At 35.3% G+C, this 9,180-nt stretch overlaps 1 pseudogene; it reads left to right on the top strand.

Moving 5' to 3' along the window:
* Positions 1 to 1,284: 1,284 nt before the first annotated feature.
* On the top strand, positions 1,285 to 8,883 carry LOC111404732 (annotated as a pseudogene).
* Positions 8,884 to 9,180: the final 297 nt, after the last annotated feature.

The raw sequence follows: 9,180 nt of genomic DNA, 5'->3' as shown, positions 1-9,180 counted from the left end.
AAAATCAAATGCCAACAAAAATAAGGACAATCACAGCCACCAACAACCACCTCCGTCGCTTGAAATTACCACGACTACCACTACTAAACACACCAAAAATACTCAACCCACAACCTTACCAACACCACCCACATCACCCCTACCAACACTAACACCTCCACTGCCATTAGAAACCACCACTACTGCCACCACTAAACACACCAAATATTGCACAACCCGATCCAAAATTAGAGTCGTGCTGCGTAGAGCCACCATCACTCTCGTGAACACAACCACTAGATCTACCAACAATCCCCAAATTGCCGCTGCCACAACCTCCTCAAATCGGAAGGAGAAAAAAACCCCAAACACCTTCACAAGCCGTCGGCGCCAAAGGATAGTAGTGTTACGACGTTGCATTGACGGACTGCAAGCACTGCATGCTTCACAGCAGCTGTCGATCAGTGCAGCTCCGTCGTCGTCGGTTGTCAGAGTTTGAATGGGTCGTCGGCGTAGGCAAGAGAGACTGGAGAGAAAATGAGAGGGAGAAGAAAAAATTAAAATGATTTAGGGTTGGTGTCTATATATATTGATACCTGATTTATGAATAAATGAAACTTCATCCCTGAATTTTGAATTATCATCTTTAAACCCCTACAATTATGTAATTTCCACTAATTTTTATTTTTTCAAGGCCCATCAAGCTCTAACCAAACCATAAGCCCATTTTCTAAATGCTTGAATACACCTTAAGCCTAGTTGTCACGCTACACCAGTAAAGTGTCGGGTTGTGTGCCCATATAGTATAATTTGCTGATGTAAAAATAACAATAATTTTTTATATTGAATAAAATTATATTTACTTTATTTATTGCTTTTATTTATTATTGAGCATGCGAAATTAAAGTGCCTATAATTACTTGTGATAATAAGTTGGGTACTTATGTTGAAAGGTACAATGTGACACAACTTATATTTTGATCATAAATAATTTGTTCAAAATCTATGCATAAGGGTTGACACCTTATATTGGAAGGTTGTAGTGTTAACCAATTTACTATTCGGGTTTATGATTTGTCCTTATCACAGAAATAGTTAAAGTTGACACTAGTACATTTGTAGTGTATTGAACGGATCACGTGTCGAATTTAATTCTATAGCATGATCGTGCAGAGAATTAAATTCCACCTAAGCGCTGTGTATTTCATCTAAATCCTTTGGTAGGATTATGTATATCTTTTCATGATTTTAATAGTTCTTTGATTCATCAATGGGTGAGATCAATTTGATTGTTTAAAAATCTCGATGAGTTGGGGACTAGAGAATGAGCGGAGTAGAGAACATGAATTCGTGTCGAGAACTGTCACCCTGAAATGGGTATAGTGACTACTTGAGTATTTTTTGTTGAACGGTTAAAATCTGAGCTCAGTGTTTAGCGACGGCTAAACTTCAACATCTGTGATTTGTTCACAGGACCGTTGAAGAAAATGAAACTTAAGTTAGTGAGAATAATTAGAGGGGCAAAATGGTCATTTATGCTCATACCTAATTATTGGATCTCGAACGGGATAAAATACATATACGGTAAGTCAGAGGAAAGTATTACAAGTTTATTGGCTTCTATGATTTTATATGTTCCAAGAGTTCAGTCTTTTGCCTTTAGTGGAAAAAGCAAAGACTAATAATTAGATTGTGTGGTCTATGGTCGACTAGACAAGATCTAATTATTGGAGCTTGGAAAATATATGTCCGATCAAGTCCCTACGGTAGCTTCATAAAGTATTGGAACTTAATTACGGTAACTATAATAGTTTTGGGTTTAATTGTAATTACAATAAAGTTTTGTACTTGGTTGTAATTACTATGAAAGTTATAAACTTAATTGTAAGTGTAATTGAAGTTCTAAGACTACACGAGCAATTAAATGTAAACTAATTGGAATTGAACTTAAATTAGAACTCCTACTTGAGTTTTAATTAGAACTCTTGTTTCAATGTGAAATTATAATTGTACTAGAATTATATCATCTTTTACTTTATAAATAGAGACTAGATGGACAGAAAAATTCTACAACATTCATAATTCCATAAGATTTAAATTTAGAGAGAGAAAATATTTTATTTTATTGTTGTCCAAAAATTCAAGAATTAGTTTCTGGATTAATTAAACAAAAGTACCCACACACCGGTATAGTCTTTGCGTTGGAAAATATCATAGAAGGTTTGAAGGTTTGAAGCACCAAGATTCTTGCAATTAAAGGAGACGGAAGTTCGCAAATCAAGGTTATTTCAAGGTTGATCATTGAATTTAGGTAAAAAAATTTGAATTCTTTAGTCTTGTTATAATATACATGTGAACATCTAGAAGATCTTGTTTATTTTAAAGAAAATTTTAATTTCTGATTAATTCCGCTTCCGCATTCCAACAGAAAGCCCTAGTGTCCTTCCCCTTCCCCACCTTTGCCCAACCTTTCTTCACCCTCTAATCCCTAGAAAATTATATGGCAACTAATGGAGGCTCCGTCGCCAACTCCATACTACTTCCCAATATGATGAAGGCATCGATTCGCCCTGTCCACGGCCAAATTTTCAAAAACGCCTGCCAGCCTTACACCGTGTCGAAGAAGGTCGAACACCAGACTTCTGTGTCGGGTCTTGGAGAATCGAACGCGCTGTATCCCATATCCCCCCTGGGTACCTGGTGGTGGGACCCATTGTGCTGGATAGGGTGCCTTTTGTAACATGTGCGAAGGTGGTCGTATGTTTACCCCCACCAAGATCTGGTGCCGCTGGCACAGGTTTGTGAACGTCACTCAAAAGCGCTGTGCCGTGGTTTCTGCTATTACAGCTTTGGCTGTTCCTCGCTTGTTCTAGCACGTAGACACTGCATTGAAGAAGTTCCCAAGCTATCTCTTATTGTATCGGATTCTGCGGAAGATATTGAGAAAACAAATGCAGCCATTAAGACCCTCAAGCGAATCAGAGCTTTCCCTGATGTTGAAAAGGCCAAGGATAGTCAAGCTATCTGCCCTGGAAAAGGTAAAATACGCAACCATCAATACATTTCCAAGAAAGGCCATCTTGTTTGTATGGTATGAAGGGAGCAAAGCTAGTGAATGCCTTCCGTAATATCCTTGGTGTTGAGGTTGCTCATGTTTCGTGCCTTAACCTGCTTAAGCTCACTCCTGGTGGACATCTGGGAAGATTTATTGTTTGGACTAAATCTGCATTCGAGAAATTGGATGAGACTTATGGGACATTTGACAAGTCATCTGAGAAGAAGAATGGGTATGTGTTGCCTAGGGCTAAGATGGTGAATACTGGCCTTACTAGGATCATCAACTCCAATGAGGTGCAATTCGTGGTGAAGCCAATCAAGAAGGAGATTAGGAGAGTTCCATTGAAAAAGAATCCATTGAAGAATCTGAACGTAATGCTGAAGCTGAACCCATACGCCAATGCAGCAAGGAGGATGATACTCCTAGCTGAGGCATAACAAGTTAAGGCTAAATAGGAAAAGCTCGACAAAAAGAGGAAGCAAATAACTAAGGTATTGTCGATTCTCATAGGTATTTGTGTAGTTGATTGGTCTATAAATTCGGTCTTGTCATACCAGATTTGGTAGTTTTATATTTATTTATTTTTGTGATTTGGTCATCGATTAACATCCAAGAATAGTTATTGGTGATTCTATTGTTCATATTTTTTTAATTATGAACGATTTATATCAGTTGATTTACTGTTAGTACAATTGGTCGATCAACTGTGTCAAAATTGTGCCCTTATTGGAATTTTTTTTAATTTAGAATTTTAGACTGCCAAACCTGTATCTTGTGTATGAAACTGAGTCCCATTTTCCTCTCTTTCATCTTGACTATTTATGAGAGAAGCAACCGCATTTGGGCTCAAGATTAGTTGAGTTGCTCGCAACAACTAATATTTGCAGCAATTTGAACCTTTTATTTTGTTACACTCGATTTTAAAAATGCAGAGAGCTTTGTCTTTTTATCATTCAGAAATTATATAGATCGGACTCGTGTTGTTTGTGTTGGAAAATTCTGCATCAACCGAGGAAAATGGAGAAGAAAATTCCAGAAAATATAATCAAGAAGATGAAACAAAGAAGATGAAGAACACAACGAACATGAAGGCTCGAACGCATAATCCCTGTCCTCAAACTATATTTACCTCCTCTCGGGATTGTTTGAGATGCTTAAGGATTTTGGCAAACGGTTTATAGGATTATATCAAGCCTTGTAAAGGATCTAGCACTAAAGTATAAGCGCGATCCTCCAAAACTTTAAGAACACAAGGAATAATTGAATATGAATGAGAAATCAAGTGTTTGATTTAATGTGGAATAATATTTGAATCACAAGGTATTTTTCTCATGTTTGTAATGGTTTTTCACACCCTTGAAATGATCACAAATCACCTATATATAGCCATGAAACAAGGCTATGCGAAGTGGTGCCAATTCATAATTGAAAAGCCGCCAATTTCAAACCACAACTGCCTCCAATGGTCATTCCGGAACTACCATGCGACTGCATGGTATAACTCCATGCGGTCGCATGGAGTACTCGAAATTGGGCTTCTATTCTTAGATGATGGACATGCTACCGCATGGCCAAAGTGCCTTGCGGTTGCATGGAACATGTAATGGACCTCCGGTTGGTTTTCCATTTCGCTTGTGTTCCACTCCCATTCCACTTCATTTTTCCATTGAATTTTCAAACAACAATTTCAACAATCCCCCACTTGTTTGAAATTCAATTAAAAAACCTCATATTCAAATCATACGATACTCATGCATAAGGACTAGATATCTTTCGCTTTAAATCTAGCCATAGTGTAATCCAAACAAAGTATAGTTGGAATCAAAGGTAGCCGTAACTTGTAATGTTGCATCCATATATCTTTGAACTTCTCATATAAGTTCATAAAATTATTGTTTACCCCCACATTTCAAGTTATACTCGAACTTAGAGTTCCTCAATATGTCAACCCCCACATTTGGGATTGTACTTGAACTTCGAGTATATTAACTCTTTTATAGCTCATTCACTTATCACTTTGATAATACCCATAAAAGTTTTAAGTATTTCAGATAGTGATTGTTAAGTCACAACGTACTTTTAATTCACTATCTTTAATTTTGATCACACCATTTGATCAAGGTCATCTCATAGACCATTAATGCCTTTTCAAGCATAAATATGGATGTGCTTTACTTGCACTTCGAAGTCCATAAACCAATATAATGGCAAATACACCGTGCAACAAATGATGCCCTACTGAAACATGTGGGCTACTAAGTGGGTTCGTATATTATCCAAGCAAATGTGACTGCCCATATATTGGAATTAATCATCGATCAACCATGATCAAATAGATCTTTGGCCACCACAATTGGTTTAAATTACATTCTTTAAAATGTCATGCATAAGAGCCATTCCCAATTGTCACAGCAAAGTGAAAATAATCAATTAATCAAAATTGATTTCCACAATATCCTTTATACATGAAGGTTATTTAGAGCATATTATGTACTAGTATGCAAACACAATTTATGCTCTACAAAATATTTCCATTTCTCAATAAATGCGCAAGAATCTTCCACTTTAAAAGAAATTATGACAAATCACAATTTGTCATGCTTTTATGCAAATATAATTGACATATAATCATCTCACTTACTTTCATAGGATTAAATAAGACTATCAATTTGACCCAAGTTAATATGAGTTCAACAAGACATGAAATCAATCAAACAAATTTATCATGTTATTTTTAATTTTCTAGTAGAGAAATGGTCATGGAAGTTCACATACTTTCTTTTATAAAATTCTAACACTTTAGAATTTTCTCATATGTAACATATACAATATCATGATGAATTTCATTGCAATAATATAGTATGCAATCAAAAACTTCAACCATTTAACCATATGGCTGAACGCTAAAACATGCATCATTAAGTAAGCAAGTGCTAGTAATATACTCAAATATTCTCCAAAGAAAAGAACACACTTTTTTCTTTATGCACGTACATAAGCACTTGTACACATCAATTAGTGAGAGTCAAATGCTACTTATTATATCAATTTTCAATTTCACGGTAAGGTGAAAATAGCATATTTATTTCATATTCCATTAAAGGAAATAATGATCAGATTTATCCAGTCTAATTCAAACATTTCCTGCCAGAGGAGCACACCTCTTCCTTCATTGCACCGTTCGAAATAAACCAATTCATTATTAAGCATGCACCTTTTCATTGATTTTCATCAATTTATCATTTTGTGAAATGCCTCGCAATACTCAATATTGGTGGCATATTATGGTATCAAGAAGCAAAACATCTGTTTGTGCCTATCTTGACATAGAAGAAGGAAGAAGTATTTTAACTTCTTTCACAGTTAAAGGCAATCCCTATAGCATGTCACGTTCATGCAACTTATTCCCATTTTATGTAAATAGAAATATAGGGCAGGAAGTAATATTGGAACACATAAATAGATTATTCATCACAATAATATAATCAACGCAATTAGGTTTCCCAATATGGATGGACAGAATAGTCATCGGCCAAACCGTTTAAAATCAAAGACACACATTGGTGACCATTCATTATCTATCAATTAAATGAATTATACAAGTTTTATATGCATTTATACATGCCAATAAGTAATTCAGGATTCTTTCTTGGGTCCACACCAAATAGATAGATATAATGGGGGTTGCACCAGTTCAATACCATATGTTAGAAACCAGAATTCAACAATCTTAAATAAAAAGTCATTAATTACTAAAACTATCATATGCTCTTGTATAAACCATCACATGCCGTTTCATAGACTAGGATAGATAATTGATGCTCATCATTCCAGAAATTAATAAATAGATTTTGACTTGGAAAGATACATCTCTCCATACATTATGCATGTTTAAGTTCCATTTCTCTTTACAATACAACATTTCCAGACAGATTATATCAATCATTCTTGTGTACGCAAGCATACAAATTTAGACTAAAGTTGACTATAATGAAAAGGCACCAAAGGAACCTAATCAAAAAATCTAGCCATTTTTCTGCCTTTTCCCAGATTTCTCACATGCAACTAGTATGCTTAATTTAATTCTCATGCAAAAAATTCTGGACATATGCAATCTGGTTTCAGAGACACCATTCAATCCACACACTTTTCAAATTCATCGTAATTTAATTTTTCCAAAATTAAAACCACGTACGATTCCAGATTATAATGCACAAAGAACACAACAAAATTCATCTTGGGAATATAACGTTGATGTTGTGCATATTTTATATTCACATATCGCATGTATGCATAAAATCGAAATGCAATTTGACTTACCGAATTTAGAGAGCTATTTCAACTTACACAAAATCTGGATTCAAGTTCTTCTACAAGTCGAGCCATTCCATGAAATTAGTGCCATCAATTTGATCGTCACCAAAATTAATTTTTTCTTCATCGCCAAATTATAGTTTGAGATTCTTGGAAATATTTGCATCAATCGAGGAAAATGAAGAAGAAAATTCCAGAAAATTTAATCAAGAAGATGAAACAAAGAAGATGAAGAACACAACGAACATGAAGGCTCGAACGCGTAATCGCTGTCTTCAAACTATATTTGCCTCCTCTTGAGATTGTTTGAGATATTTAAGAATTTTGGCAAACAGCTTGTAGGATTATATCAAGCCTTATAAAAGATCTAGCACTAAAGTATAAGTGCGATCCTCCAAAACTTTAAGAACACAAGGAATAATTGAATATGAATGAGAAATCAAGTGTTTGATTTAATGTGGAATAATATTTGAATCACAAGGTATTTTTCTCATGTTTGTAATGGTTTTTCACACCCTTGAAATGATCACAAATCACCTATATATAGCCATGAAACAAGGCTATGCGAAGTGGTACCAATTCATAATTGAAAAGTTGTCAATTTCAAACCACAACCACCTCCAACGGTCACTCCAGAACTACCATGCGACCACATGGTATAACTCCATGCGATCGCATAGAGTACTCGAAAGTAGGCTTCCATTCTCAGGTGATGGACATGCAACTGCATGGCCAAAGTGCCTTGCGATCGCATGGCACATGTAATGGGCCTCCGGTTGGTTTTCCATTTGGCTTTTGTTCCGCTTCCATTCCACTTCGTTTTTTCATTGAATTTACGAACAACAATTTCAACAGTTTGTTAGTGCTCGATCAGTCACAATCACTATTGATTGTTGATGTGGATATACTCAAGATTTCTTTTTTGTATTGGTTGCATGAGATTGTTTCTGCATGAATTAGTGTCACAAAATTCTGCGGCAAACTCGTATATATTATGCATGTGTATTTGTATGCTAACTTTCAAATGTATAGTCACGTGAAGATATTATGGGAGAAGGCAATTTACATTTTCTTAGTTTCCATAGTGCATTCAGTCTTGCCTTAGCATCGCCGTGAGTTGTCTAAAGGTGCTGGGGAATTTAACTGGCTGATTTTTATCAAATTTTTTGCAGCTTATTATTATGATATAACATCAAATCCTCAGTTGATTTGTTATCCTATTGTCATTCTTTACAAAGTCTGAACTTGTCTTTTTTCTAATATTTTCAACCCGTTGTTTCCTTCATCTTAAAGGAATTTAAAAGAAATTATTATCGTTGAATTGTTTCCCGATGGTTGGTGTATATGTTTACATAATTATCATGTCTGAAAGGTCTGACTTATTGCCTTTGAATTTTCCCCTATCACACTCTTTTCAGGAGGAGGCTTCAGTGATCAAGTCTGCCAGAAAGACATGGTACAAGACAATGATCGCATATAACAATTACACTGAATTCGAGAACTTCCCAAACTGGTTGGATGTTTCTCAGTGATTCTGTTTTGAAGTTTCTTAGAATCAATTTTTTTGTCTGAATTACAGTCGTCTTCACTTTGTGGCCTTGAGATTGTTGAAGTCATGGATCATCTCAGAGTGAAACTCACTGATGACTTTCTTAGTTAATTTCCCAATTTTTTATGAGAGCTCATAATTTAGTGTCTAAAGTTTCTATCTAGTTTGAGAAATTATGGTTTGACCATTTGTTTTAAGGATTTTCCAGAACATCTTGTTTTCAATGAATCAATATTTATCAGCATTCCAATTACAAGCCATTCAATTTTAGGCTTTAGCA

The sequence above is a fragment of the Olea europaea genome, chromosome 11, assembly GCF_002742605.1.
Source record: "Olea europaea var. sylvestris chromosome 11, O_europaea_v1, whole genome shotgun sequence".
In the NCBI taxonomy this organism is placed as follows: domain Eukaryota; kingdom Viridiplantae; phylum Streptophyta; class Magnoliopsida; order Lamiales; family Oleaceae; genus Olea; species Olea europaea.
This window is presented reverse-complemented; position numbering and strand designations above follow the sequence as displayed.